Source organism: Mirounga leonina, unplaced genomic scaffold (assembly GCF_011800145.1).
Source record: "Mirounga leonina isolate KUSES-001 unplaced genomic scaffold, KU_Mleo_1.0 Mir_53, whole genome shotgun sequence".
In the NCBI taxonomy this organism is placed as follows: Eukaryota; Metazoa; Chordata; class Mammalia; order Carnivora; family Phocidae; genus Mirounga; species Mirounga leonina.
In genome coordinates, this window is record NW_023270807.1 from 53,786,113 (window position 1) to 53,800,510 (window position 14,398).

At 41.7% G+C, this 14,398-nt stretch overlaps 1 protein-coding gene across 2 annotated transcripts in view; it reads right to left on the bottom strand.

Moving 5' to 3' along the window:
- The window catches only part of GPR63 (G protein-coupled receptor 63), a 104,711-nt gene that overhangs the window by 39,217 nt on the left and 51,096 nt on the right, over nucleotides 1-14,398 (bottom strand). The window contains exon 1 of one of the 2 annotated variants that reach the window (XM_034991556.1): nucleotides 6,333-7,171. The exons of the other annotated variant lie outside the window; for it this stretch is intronic. The gene's annotated coding sequence lies outside the window, so the exon portion shown is untranslated. Of the gene's footprint in view, nucleotides 1-6,332; nucleotides 7,172-14,398 lie in introns of those variants that run through there. 2 annotated transcript variants of the gene reach the window in all.

Here is a 14,398-nt window from a genome sequence, read left to right on the forward strand (position 1 = left end):
AGCTATGACTGAGCACTAGTGAATGGTTTGGAGTGGAGGCTGGACCTTATAGTTGAGTCCTTAGAAATATCTAGGGTTATTTCGTTTGGATAAAGCCCTAGTCACTCATGTCTGGGTTCAAATCCTATCTGACTTGAGCATTTCATATTACACTGGCAAAAAAAAAAAAAAAAACTGCAGAAGATAATGAAGGAAAAGTATAACCAAGTCTATAGATTAGATATTGAGAATAATTAAGTGCCTTAAGGTCAACAAAAAACATCAATGCCCTTTACCCCTACCAAAAAAATCTACTTCTAGGGCTTTACTCAAATGGATAATCATATATGAGTACAAAAAACTGAGCTATCAGATATTTACCATTGTATAGTAGCAAAAAACAAAAAAGGAAAACCTGTCTGATATTATGGCATATCTCCAATAAATTGTTACATTCATAGACTACAATACTATCCAGTATTCAAAATATGTTATGAAAGATCATTCCATGATTTGCAACGTGGTTCATCCTTGGTGAAAATTAAGAAGAAATATATGCTGGGGCGCCTGAGTGGCTCAGTTGGTTAAGCCTCCAACTCTTGATTTTGGCTTAGCTCATGTCAAGGACATGAGATAGAGCCCCACTTCGGGCTCTGTGCTGGGTGTGGAGCCTGCTTAAGATTCTCTCTCTCTCTGCCCCTCCACCCCCAAAAATAAGATAAAATAAAAATTCTAAAATTAAAATTAAAAAAGAAATATATGAAAAGAAAAAAAAAAGTGGGGCGCCTGGGTGGCTCAGTCGTTAAGCGCCTGCCTTCAGCTCAGGTTATGATCCCAGCGTTCTGGGATCGAGCCCCACATCGGGCTCCCCGCTCAGCGGGAAGCCTGCCTCTCCCCCCTCCACTCCCCCTGCCTGTGCTCCTCTCTCACTGTGTCTCTCTCTGTCAAATAAATAAATAAAATCTAAAAAAAAAAAAAAAAGAAAGAAATATATGGTACAATATCATTTTTAGAAACTGAAATATTACAGTATTTTTCTATATTATATAAAAATATACACCAAAATGTTAACAACTGTTATCTGTGGGCATAATTTTTTCTGTTTTTTTGTTTGTTTGTTTGTTTGTTTGGTTGGTTTGGGGTTTTTTTGTTTTTTTTGTTGGTCTGGATTTTCTAAATTTTCTATAATGAACATGTGTCACTTCCATCATAAGAAAAAAATATCTATTATAGCATAAGGATAAAGAATAAAGATTTGAAACCTTACAATAGCAACTACTTACAAAATATGGAAACAAAAATGAGAAGTTCCCAACATCACTACACCTCTCTGTAGGAACAAATTTACCCAAAGCCTATTATGGAAAATGGGGGAGCTTCAAAGCCCAAACTCCTCTCATGAAAGAGCTCAATAATTCAAAAAAAGGAAAAATGTCTGAAGAAGTACTGAATGGCAACTATCTGAAAGAATTAAAGAACAGACTTCCTGCTACTGTTGGACAGTGTAAAACTTCAGAAGGTTTGGGCAAAGTTTATCAAAATGGGGCAGGGAAGACGGCCTACTTCACATCTGGCCTGGAGGTAATGGCAAAAATAAGCTAAAATGCTGAAAAGAATGGGTTTTTATTACAAGCACACATTCAGAGTTGTGTCCAAAATGCCCTCTGGAAGGCAATGGATGCTATGCCTGGATTAGTCCCCTTTCCACTCCACCTCCCTTTGAATCCGTATCCTCCCAGGACCAACTTAGATCAAAAAACCTGCAGCAGACACCCTCAGCCAGAGACCGTACTGAATACCTGACATAAATAAATGTTAACTGATTCTTAGGGAACTTTCCGTTGAAACTCTTGTTGTGATCCAAACTTCAAGCATCTTTAAATGCCTGCAAATGTTCTTTCTCTAAAATTTAAAAAAAAAAAAATAGGAAGAGGTGACAGTACCTCCCTTTGGAAGGTAACAGCTAGAACAAAGAATCATGTCCCTTCTGCACCACCTCCTCAAGGCACAACATTAGAGTTCCCATATAAAACATTTTGCCTAAATTATTTTTTAAATGCTGTAATGATATAGACAGGACTTAGTCAATTGAGAGAAAAGAAACTAATGAAGCAGCTTTGGTCAAAAACCCCAAATGGTATGTAAAACTTACGGTTAAAATGACACATAAGGGTTTCAACTGAAAATTATCTAAGAATTGAGGAACATATATGCCAGGTGATTGGTTATGTGTACAGTACCTGGCTGGGGATGTTTTTCAATCTAAACTGGGCCTAAGAGAATATAATTTCTTCAGAATTATCACTCAAAGGAAATGCTGACAATAATAGTGTTATTATTAATTTCAACAGGTGACCACTAGATTACCCTCCTAACTGCAAATACACACTCTTTTGCCCAAGGTCTGAAAGCTATGTTAAAATCCAACCTTCCCAACTCTTCCTTACATTTTTAATAAACATGAATGTGCTTTCCAGTATATTAAGCTAGAGTTTCATGCCTGAATTTTCTAAATCTTCTGTCATACACACAGAAATGAGAACAAATTACTTTTACCAATCCTGTCCGAATTTGCCAGCATAGAGGCTAAAAGGCACTTTAACCTATGTGTCAAACTCAAAGACTGAAATAGCTCACTGTCAGCTTCAAAAACCATTTTTTACAAGCATGGCACACTGCCTCATGCCAACTAAACACTAAAGCATGTTGGGCTGCCCAAACTGCAAATTATTTGGAATGTTCTCCATGTTTTGTGGTTACGAAAGTACCTATTTCGTGGATCATCCAGTTAAAATTAGGGCCATATCTGACCTTCAAACAAAAAATTCCCAGGAAACTGAAACTATAATTGACCAAGATCCCATCAGTTCTGAAAGGCTGTGATCTGAGGCTCATAATCAAATATCTCAAATGTTATTTTTTGAAAGCCAAAGAGACACAACATAAACTCAATGAAACACATTACTGTCTGTTTCAAGTAAACATGAAGAACTCACCCTAAAATACACCTCATAGTTGCAAAAAAGGAATAAAAGTGCCACCTGCAACAAAGTAAAGCATATTTGTGGCAAATATAAACATATATAAAAAAATGCCTACCAAATAAAGCAAAAATCAGTCTAAAAGATTATTTCACTTCATTTCTAATTTTCATACACATGTTAGAATGTAGCAGTTTCAACTGTGGAATGTGATAAGAAATACTCCAAAGCTTTGCTTGTAGTGATTAGAGCACTGTATCATAGCTCTTATTTTCCCAAGCATTAATGAATACCTCTTTCAAACCAAATACTTATTTAGGACATCATTCACAAATTGGAGTACCACAACTTCCCAAGGTTTGCCTCCCATGCCTTCAAGATCTACTAAGTCTCAGACCTTTGGAGAATGCCCTGAAGGTCATTTTTGAAGCGTTAAAAAAAGAAAACATCATATTGACAAGCTAATTTTTTCTTAGGGATTCCTCTACTGAAGATAAATTACTGAAGCATGAGAAATGCGTGGTTCAATCATCCACTGATGGGATACTTCAGTCCATTTTAATAAACATGTGGTTAAGATCGTTGGCATATGGCCCCCTGGTACAAGCCTTGTGCAAGAACAAGAACACATGGGAAAACACAGTATTTTTTAACTTAACTGATGTTGATGAAATTGATGAAAATGTTGAGGAGATAGCAAGCCTTAACGGGAACTATTTTTTTTTTTTTTAAGATTTTATTTATTTATTTGACAGAGAGAGAGACAGCGAGAGCAGGAACACAAGCAGGGGGACTGGGAGAGGGAGAAGCAGGCTTCCCGCTGAGCAGGGAGCCCGATGTGGGACTCGATCCCAGGACCCTGGGACCATGACCTGAGCCGAAGGCAGACGCTTAACGACTGAGCCATCCAGGCGCCCAACGGGAACTATTTTTAGCTTCTGATCTCTTAGACCTGTGTTTCTAGAGCATGTATATTATCAAGTCCCTATATTGTTTTCCCTGTTACAGATATACAGATATATAAATATGTAAGTACAGATATAGACAGATAGATATGGATTTTGTAAATATGATGTGTGTGCATATGTGTGTGTGTGTAACATATATATTTAGTTTTAAAAAGAATAATTCAGGGGGCACCTGGATGGCTCAGTCGTTAAGCATCTGCCTTCGGCTCAGGTCATGATCCCAGAGTCCTGGGATGGAGCCCGCATCGGGCGCCCCGCATCGGGCTCCCTGCTCGGCGGGAAGCCTGCTTCTCCCTCTCCCACTCCCCCTGCTTGTGTTCCCTCTCTAGCTGTGTCTCTCTCTGTCAAATAAATAAATGAAATCTTAAAAAAAAAAAGAGTAATTCAGGAGCACCTGGCTGGCTGAGTAGGTAGAGCATGCAACTCTTGATCTCAGGGTGGTGAGTTCAAGCCCCATATCTGGCGTAAAGATTACTTAAAAAAAAAAAAAAAAGCACATTCATAAAACAATCATTTCAAATCAAATAAACCGTATACAAAATCTCAAAATTGCTAAATTTCCTAGAAAATTGTATATTCTAGGAACTAAGTCTTATCCACCTTAGAACATCAAATTCTCATTGAATGTAGTACTTTCTTGCCTGGACTCCAGCAAACTTAAGGTAAAACGATAACTGCAGTGAGGATTTTAAGTATGTAACTTTTTCTAAGCAAATTTTTTTCTAAGAACGGTCAGTGTGCTGCAAATTTTCAGAAAACGTTTGGACAGTGAGGTTTTTTTGTTTTTTTTTTTAAGTTTCAGTTCTGGTATATTTGACAGCAGAGCAACAAAATTTTGCTCAGAGATGAAAATCTATATCCCAAACAAAATGTTATAATATTAATGGTTATTCTGGAATGGTTTCCTTTCAAAACTTCCCCACTACAAATGTTTCCTACAATACCCCCTATTTTGAGAATATTTTTTCACACAGAGACTATACATAAAGCCTATAACTGAGAATTTAAATACTTATATTCTTTTCTTCAAACAAGCTCCCACATTCTAACTGTTTAAAATAATCTGGAGGATGTAATCAATTAGGTCACTAAAACTCTGGCTATGCAACACTTCACAAAATATAGGGACTTTTCATCAGCACCTTTGATTTGCAGCTGACGCCAGATGTATGCACTGTGAGTGGAGAGAACAGAAACAGGATTAGACAGGTGTGGCAGAGACCTGGGGGTGTGAGAAAATGGGCTTCCTTCACCCAAGGACACATGAAAAAAAGAAAACTTACCCATTTGTGGGATAAATGTACTCACATATTAGGTTCCATCAAATAATTATACATATTACGTACCTCATTCAAGGGTAAAACTGTCTGAAGTAATGTCAGATTATGCAAGAAACCTCAGGTTTTTTTTTTTTTTTTTTTTTTATGATTCTTAGAAATACTACCCTTAAAATTAGTTGGAGCCTTTTAATCTAAGACATGATTAAAAGCATATTCACCAATAAACAAACAAAGAGAAAATCCTATCTTAAAACGGTATAGTTAAAACCTCACCTTGCCTCACCGAAAAACCTGCATACCTACTACGGGGGATACCTGTATTCCCTAAGTGTCCTGCCCAAGTCTAAATATCTAATCAGAGACTAGAGGATCACTTTGAAATTTTGGGTCAGCCCCAGGGGACATATCATAAACCTATTTGGGGAGTGGGTCTGTGTGTGTGTGTGTGTGTGTTTAGCACCCTGAACCTCAGGGATATTAAAGAGAGAGAGAGAGAGAATGTTTCCCAAAAGGGGCGGGGAAGAGAGGACTTAAAATCAGGGCGACGCTGAAAACCGACCAGGGCTGAAAGGCAGACACACAGCGCCGCAAGCTCACCCACATGTAAGAGGCAAGCTCTCAAACTGTTGGAGCTCGCAGAGAGCCTCCCGACCTGGGCAAACGAGGTGAATTTCACCCCTAAATAGGGGCGAGAGCACAGTGTAAAAGTTCACGAGGATCCCATCCCCTTTCTCTCACTCCCGGCGCTTGGCTTCTGGAGGAGAAAGCCCCGCAGAGAAAAAGCCGGCGCCGGGTGCCAGCCTGCAGCCGCCCGGTTTCCTAGAAGGCCTAACTGCTCCAACGGGCAGGGGATGGCGACAGGAGGCGTCGGGAAGCGAGGCGGGCGGCACCCCGGGAAACCGAGTCCCGACCGGGCCCCCGCCGTGCGGCGCGGGCTGCCGAAATCACTCAAGTCCAGCCGCAAAACCTTGCTGCAAACCCGGGCTTCTCCTGCACAACTTCGGTCTAACCAGCTCCTTCTCCGCCACACACTCCGCCCAACAGCACAGCCTCCCCAACGCGGCGGACCGAAGCGCTCCCCGCGGCGGCTACCTGTCCGGGGGGCCAAGGACCCCAAGTCTCACCTCATACAAAGGGCTGCGCGCGGGCGCCTGCAGAAGAACCCAGGGAGCATGGCCCCATCCAGTCCCTCCCGGAACTTCCCTGACATAGCACTTCTCTCTGCCGCAGAAAAACGACGCTTCGAGGAAGAGGAGGAAGCGGAGGAGGCGGTGGTGGCGACCCAGGCGGCGGCGGCGGCGGGAGCTGGAGCCGAAAGTGAGGAGCATCGCGGGCGAGCGCCGCCGCCTCCCAATCTGCCGAGGGGTTCCCGCCCCCGGGGTAACCAAAGCTCCCTCTTAAAGGCGCCGCCGCGTTTTAGGACGCGAGGAGAGAGGGAGGAGGGGAGAAGGGGCGGAGGCAGATAAAGAGGGGGGGCAGGCTGAGACGAGGCGATTCCCGAAGCCGCCGTCCAGGCTGTCGCCGGGCTGCCGCGCTCGCCCGTTTCCGGCTGCTCCTCCGCCTCTCCGCCGGGGCTGGCTACCCCTCCGCCCGGGCAAAGGTAGGACAAGCGCTGGGACCCGGCCCCGGGGCGCCGCTCTCGCCGTTGGCTTGCGCCAGGATTGCCCCTGGAACTTCGCGCAGTCTCCAGACCGCCCCCATCCTTTTTGGGTCCTGCCTTCCTGCCCCCACCGCAGCGCCGCCGTCGCCCGCGCCCCCAAAGCCCTTGCGCGCCGCTGGCGACTGCCCAGTGGAATTGCGTTTCCTCGTGTGGGTCCCGCATATTCTTCCTCTATCTCCCACACAGTGATGAGGGTCTCCCCAGGAGCGCTGGAGCCTGAAATAACTAAAGGCCACTTGGAGGCCCCTGGACTGATTCCTGAAAGTGTCAGTGGTGTAGGGCATGGGAGATTTGCCAGATGTCTGCTTTACCCTGTGCTCGGTTCTCCGGTGGCTAATTGCCAGATGGCCTCCAACTGGATTTCGTAACTGTTGACTTTGACTTTCATCAACAGAGATTGGCTGCAAAGATCCCCAAATGAACTCAGGAAGACCCTCCAGAAAAGTTACCATCTTAAGATCTAAATGATGCCGGCAAGGGCTGCTTTCAAGTAACAAGTGATACTGTTTTCCTAGCTATCATCATTTGTGATCGCTGCTGAGACCAGTGAGGTATGCGCAGTGTGGCGATGCCGCAGAGACACACTGCATCAGCAGCCATCAACACGTTAGGAACGGACCACATTCACAGTGGGTGTGGGCAGCGGAGGGCTTGTGGAAACGGGTTAAGATCCAGCTGGGGCTTACAAAGAACTGCCTCCCGGGGGGGTGGGCCCAGAGGGAGTGGTAGATTCTAATTCACACAAAAGCACTGGCATAGTTGCCTGAGACTGGACCTCAGTCCTACCATCTGCCGCTGTATAGCAAGCACATGCTGATTTGTGGAGGAAGAGGGCAGGGAGACAATGTGCAAAAGGTTGGAGCGATTTCTCTTACAATGTGGAGAAGAAATAAGCCTCGGGCTCTATAAAAGCAGGAGATGTGGTCCTTCCTGGAGCAAACATGAAGATGAGAGAGGAGGCTGGCAGTGAACAAGAGGAAGGATATCTTCCTATTATGATACATTCCTGTATAGTCAGAATAATGGAGGTAATTGGTACCCAACTCAAAGTGACTCAAGAAAACCTACAGTGGAGGAGGTTGGAATGTATTGGCTCATATGCTTAAAATCCCAAGAGTAGATCTGCCAAAAAAAAAAAAAAGAAGAAGAAGAAGAAGAAAAAGAAGAATTACTATTTTTTTGAATCTTTTTTTTCCTCCAGATGATCAAAGAATGTTAGGACTCCGTTTCTCTCCATATTGTTCTGTGCTTTCATTGTACAGGTTTTATTTTCTCTAGTCAGGGCCTGGACTGACAGCCCCAGACTTACTTTCCCCTCCAGCCTCCTTAGCAACTGATCCCATTAGCAAGAGAGCAGGCCAAAGAATGAGTCTTATTGGACTAACTTGGACCCTACTCCCATCTCTGAACTGAGCATTGTAACCATGGATTTAAATATGCACTGCACGTTGGGGTCACTTGACTATGTCTGAAAAAGATCAAGGGAGATGGCTTTAGGGCCCCCCGCCCTGTATACCTGAACCACATGAACTGACTGGAAGAGAGGAGGTTCCCAAAAGGAAAATTAGTTGTTCTAATAAAGAGAAAATGAATGTTGAGTAGGTAAAGACCGTAGATGACCCACTCCCAACCCCCCACCCCCCACCCCCGTTCCCCAACACACACACACACACAGCACCAAAGGGACTGACTACCTCTCTGGCTTCTCCACCAGTAGCCTCAGGACCAGGAGAATGCCAGTGGTCTTGGGGTTACAGTTAGCCACATCCTTTGGCCTCAGAAGCCCTGGGAAGGTGCTCAGTGATATTTCACAACCACTTGCAAACAAACAGTATCTAAACTGTAATTGTATTCAGTCATTTTTTTTTCCTAAATCAGGATACCTTTGCTTCTACATGCCCCCAACTCCACATTCCTTATTACGCTTTGTGTTATATAATCCATTCAACCTGATAAGAGCCCGTGGAAATGTCTTGTTACCTATACAGTGTGTTCATTCAACTGGAGAAAGAAATGAGGCCTATAGATAATCACATTTCAGTATCCAAGTGACACAGGGCCCAACTTCATTTTCAGCTCCTATGAGTTCTTCTTTAATCTTTTCAGACAACACAGGAGTTTATATTTTGCCTACCAAAAATGCCAGTTTCAGGGTTTTTTCTTCCCGCACAAGAACTTTTCTTGTAGTTGCTCACAAAAATGTTTCATATTTTCTTCCTTCGTTTCTCTATTTTATAGAAGTGTGTATGTATCATAGAAAAATAGACTTAACCTGGCGGAGACTTTCGAATGAAGCTAAAGCAGTCCCCTTTATTTCATGGAAGAAATGAAAGCTCAGAGAGTCACTTGTCTAGGGTTGTGCAGCTGTTTGGCATCTGTGATGTGCCCAGCTCTGTGCTCAGCATTGCAAAAAGTACGGAAACAGAAGCATACGACGTGGCCACTATCCTCAAAGAAGTTAAATTTAGTCAAGGAGACATTAACCTTCTAAGATATTATAAGACAATTATAGAGAATCACAATATACCATATAATTTAGTATTTAAAAATGTGTGATGAGCTGTGTGTTACCTATAGGCCTTGAAATAAGAGACACCATAAACTGGAGTAGTCTGGGAAACACTTTTTAGCCAGGAACCACCTTGATGGTCTTTAAAAAATGCATAGGGAAAAAAAAAAAAAATGGACTCGCCACATGAGAAAAACAAAATGAGAAGGCATTGATGGAGGAAAGATCCTACCATGTGTTTGGAACAGAAAGGAAATCTGCACTGTCATGGTTTAGAAGAGTGTTTCTAAGTGCAAGTGAGATCATTTTAGTGGGTTTGAGAAGTATTTTTTTAGTTAAATAAAACAGAATATCCGTGTACCTCATACCTAATAAGATTAAGTATTGTTTGTTACACTTGTGTTTCATTATGTTATGTGTTCTTAGTTATGATGTAAATTTTTTTATCTTACTTTGGATTATGTTCAAAGAAAGTTAAAAGCCCCTAGTTCAGAAGCCAGATAGACTGGATGTGAAACTCTGCTTTGTAGCAAGACATCAATCGAATAACATCCCTCCAAGGATCCGTTTCCCTACGTGCAAGAGATGTTCAGCACAGTCCTTTGCACAGAGTGAGACCTATAAATGGCACCTCTTTTTTTTTTTTAAGATTTGATTTATTTATTTGACAGAGAGAGAGATAGCGAGAGCAGGAACACAAGCAGGGGGAGTGGGAGAGGGAGAAGCAGGCTTCCTGCCGAGCAGCGAGCCCACCATGGGACTCGATCCCAGGACCCTGGGATCATGACCTGAGCTGAAGGCAGATGTTTAACGACTGAGCCACCCAGGCGCCCCTAAATGGCACCTCTTATTTGCTGGCCGGATTGAAGACGACCGTATATGAGAATCACCTGAAGAACTTTGTCAAAATCCCAGTACCTGGGACTTTAGAGAACCAGGCTCAACTCTAAGGGTGAGTCTGCGCATCAGTGTTTAAAAGCTCCCCGGGTCCAGTCATGGCTGCGAGCCCCTGGGCTGGACCCATAGCAGAGCACATCTAGCACCTGAGGAGCGTGGTGAAACACGGTCTCTTTCTTCAGGAGACACATTGATCTTCATGATTTATGTCTCTGTTTCTTTATCAAGCAATAGGTAGCACGTTAGGTCATCCACAGAATTCTAACTACTTTTGGCTCTGAAAATCTTCAACTGTGGTGCAAACCGCTCATGGTTTATCTCAGTCAGCAACACAGCATGGATCCTGAGTCATAATCTCTTATGTATCTCTCCAAGTGTACAATTAATTTACGGTCAGTTACCAGCATACAGTGGTTTCTGGAGGTGTTAAAAAGCAGTAAAATACCACCAAAAATTGCCTAAGGAAGAGGAAAAGGGCTAGAAGCAAATGGCATTGGAAATCCATAAGCTAAATAATTAGCAAATGACTCATTAAATTTCAGCTATTTTCATCCTGACTTTTAATACTGCAGTTTCTAAATGTACTAATTAGTGATGTGCCTTTTGTAATCTTACATTTAGTAATCCCTAAGTGTTTGTATCTTGCACGTTTTTCCCCTATACAGTCAATCCCTTTGTGTGTGAAGCAGGAGAAGGTTTCTTCAAATACAGATTGTCCAAGAGACTCAGAATCGGTTTTTCTGCCTAGTCATTTTGTCTCTGTAAATTTTGGCTTTTTTTTTTTTTATTCGGTTGGGCAAAGATAATAATGTAGAATGGTTTTGAATCTCCCCAAAGAGACAGAGCAACTGCTATAAGAAAGGAATAAAAAACCTAAAACCTAAAATTCCAACAACCAGACCTTATGTGCAACATGATATAACAAAATCAGAAATACCCAGAACCATTATCAGGTCTTCTTGCCTAAGATAGAATCTGAATCTAATCCAGCCTCTAGAACTAATAGGAAATACAGGGGACCAAGAATGGAGTTTGAAAACCAAACCACCTCAAGAAAGCAATCAGTCAAATCCAGAATGTCAAACGTTCAATTAAAAAAAAAAATGACCTAGTTTCTCTACCAAATCAATGGCATAAAAAAACAAGGGCCTGGGGCACCTGGGTGGCTCAGTCGGTTAAGCCGCTGCCTTCGGCTCAGGTCATGATGCCAGGGTCCTGGGATTGAGCCCCACATCGGGGTCCCTGCTCAGCGGGGAGCCTGCTTCTCCCTCTGCTTCTGCCTGCCTCTCTGCCTACTTGTTCTCTCTCTCTGTCAAATAAATAAATAAAATCTTAAAAAAAAAAAAGGGCCTGATTAAAGAATAAAAGAGATTTAAAAATCATGATCATGGGGCACCTGGGTGGCTCAATCAGTTGGGCGTCTGACTCTTGATTTCAGCTTGGGTCATGATCTCAGGGTTGTGAGATGGAGCCCGGTGTCAGGCTCCACACTCAGAGGGGAGGCTGCTTGGGATTCTCTTTCTCTCTCTGCCCCTCCCCCTGTATGTGCTCTCTCTCTCTCTCAAATAAATAAATAAATTTTAAAAAAGAAAGGAAGGAAGGAAGGAGGGAGGGAGGGAGGGAGGAAGGGAGATAGAAAAGATTCATAATCATGAAATGCAATGTGTGGGACTTTGTGTCCTGTTTTGACCAAACCACCTGTGAAAAGAACCCTTGAGACAATCAGGAAAATCAGATATAGACTAAATATTAGATACTATCAATGAATTATTCTTTATTTTCTTAGATGTGATAATGACATGACAGTTATATATAAAACAAAAATTTCATCAGAGATACATACTGAAGAATTTTATAATCCTGCCCCCAAAAATGGAAGGAGTAATAGGTGGAAAAATGACTGATAACTTTTGAAACTGGGGGATGATACAGGGAGGTTTATTATCCTATACTTCTGTTATTGTCTATGTTTGGAAAGTTCCTTAATTTGATGTTGAGTTAAACTTTTATTAAAATCTTTCTCTTAAAAAAAAAAAAATCTTTCTCTTGGTTTTGCTAATGGGAGAGTGATAAATATATGTGAGTCTGGACCTGGTTACATCTTGAGTATCTTTAGAAACAAGCTTCTAGGCTCAAAAGTCTTTTGTTATAATATTTTTGGCCAGTATTTACTAGTCACATTCAAGGCATAGGACTAGACCACAGAGTGATCAGTGAGGGTCTCTGTGGGAGGAGTCCACAGCCACTCCAGACAGTTGGCCATCTGCATCCCAGGTGCCCACTCTCCAAATATCTCTGTACCCCAATGATTATCTCCAGCAACCAGCTTTGGCTGCCTCCACCTTTGCATGTCCATGGTGACGTCTACCCATGAGTCTGTAGGGACTAACTGGCTGAATGCTTTTATCCTTTTTGTAAGCCTTACTGAAGCCATGATATTTTGGCCTCTTCCCATCCCCTACCTTACCCCATCGCACTATCTCCCACCACCCCACCCCCAGCAGGCACACACTCACACAAGCACATGTGCACACACCCACCCAAGAAGCATTGCAGGGATAAGATCCAGCAAGCCAAGACCAGTGAGAGTAGATAGAGAGCAGCCATTCAGCCTGCTGTTAGTCTATATCTTAGTCTGGCATGTCTCCAGCACTTGTATCTGGACCACTATGGCACATGATTCAGTTTTAGAGAATGTAACTATGATGTCTATTTAATTTATAATAAATTGGAAAATATAACTAGCACATCAGTCTCATGGACATTACTTCTGTCGATGAAGCTTTTTTTTTTAAAATGAGTCAATTAAAAATATTAAGTGAATAGAAGTATAGATATTTTGAGAATATGACAAAATTCATGAAAGTGTTTCATATATGACTAAGAGTTTTGAAATTCTGTCTTCATCTACAGAAGGAGAAAGAGGCCTTATACCTCACACACTGCAAGCCCAGTTGAGCAGGAGCTTAGCTAGAAATGCAAGATAGTGAAGTAGATAAAGAAATCCTTTGATAATTACAAGTTCTATTTCTAGTGCCACCATGATGGAGGGACCTTGGGCGGTTTGTTAGTTAACCTCTTCAACCCTCAGTTTCTTTATCTGTATATTGGGAATAAGAATGAAGTATTATGAGGATTAAGTAAAATATTCATCCAAAACACCTAACATAGTCTCTGATACGAAGTTAATGTCAGTGCATGTTGGGACCATGACAAATGATACCAAGTTTGTATTTTTCTGGATGTTCTTTTATCTCATTTCCTTTTAGAACGTTTGGAATAATAGGCAGCCAATTTGAAATTTTTCCATTAAGAAATATAACTAACAATGTTCAATATCATTGTCACTAACTGTGAGGTTATTTTCAGTATGAGTTTTTTTCAAGATTTTATTTATTCATTTGACAGAGAGAGAGACAGGGAGAGAGGAAACACAAGCAGGGGGAATGGGAGAGGGAGAAGCAGGCTTCCTGCGGAGCAGGGAGCCCAATGTGGGGCTCGATCCCAGGACCCTGGGATCATGACCTGAGCCAAAGGCAGACACTTAACGACTGAGCCACCCAGGCACCACTTCGTATGAATTTTTTGACAAGTGAAGTGATTCTTATCCTACCGATAATAAGTTTTATCACTATTATCTCTTCTGTAATCATTCATTTTTCATATAATTGAAAAATTAATTATTTTTTAAAAATATGTATTTAAAAAAAAAATTATAATTGGCCCTTACAAAAGGTATCACTTCAGTAACCTTTAAAGAATATTTAGAAGTTATAAAATCTGAATATTCTATTTAAAAAAAAAAGATAATGGATAAACATATTTGAGTTGAAAGGAATTTTGTTGGTCTTGGAAATCATAAAATCATCCATTTTAGAATAAAAATCACCAAGAGAAAACAATTATTCTCAAAATTACCATGTGAAATCATTGTAATTCTTTATCATACATAATTATTTTGTGTAATATTTACCTTCTAAAGATTTTCTGCTAGTATTAGATACATAACTTATATAGGTAATGGGCAAAGTAATTTTTAAAAAAAAGAGTATACCAACAGAAATGAAAGTGGGTTAAGTGTCTGCCTTCAGCTCAGGTCATGATTCCAGGGTCCTGGGATTGAA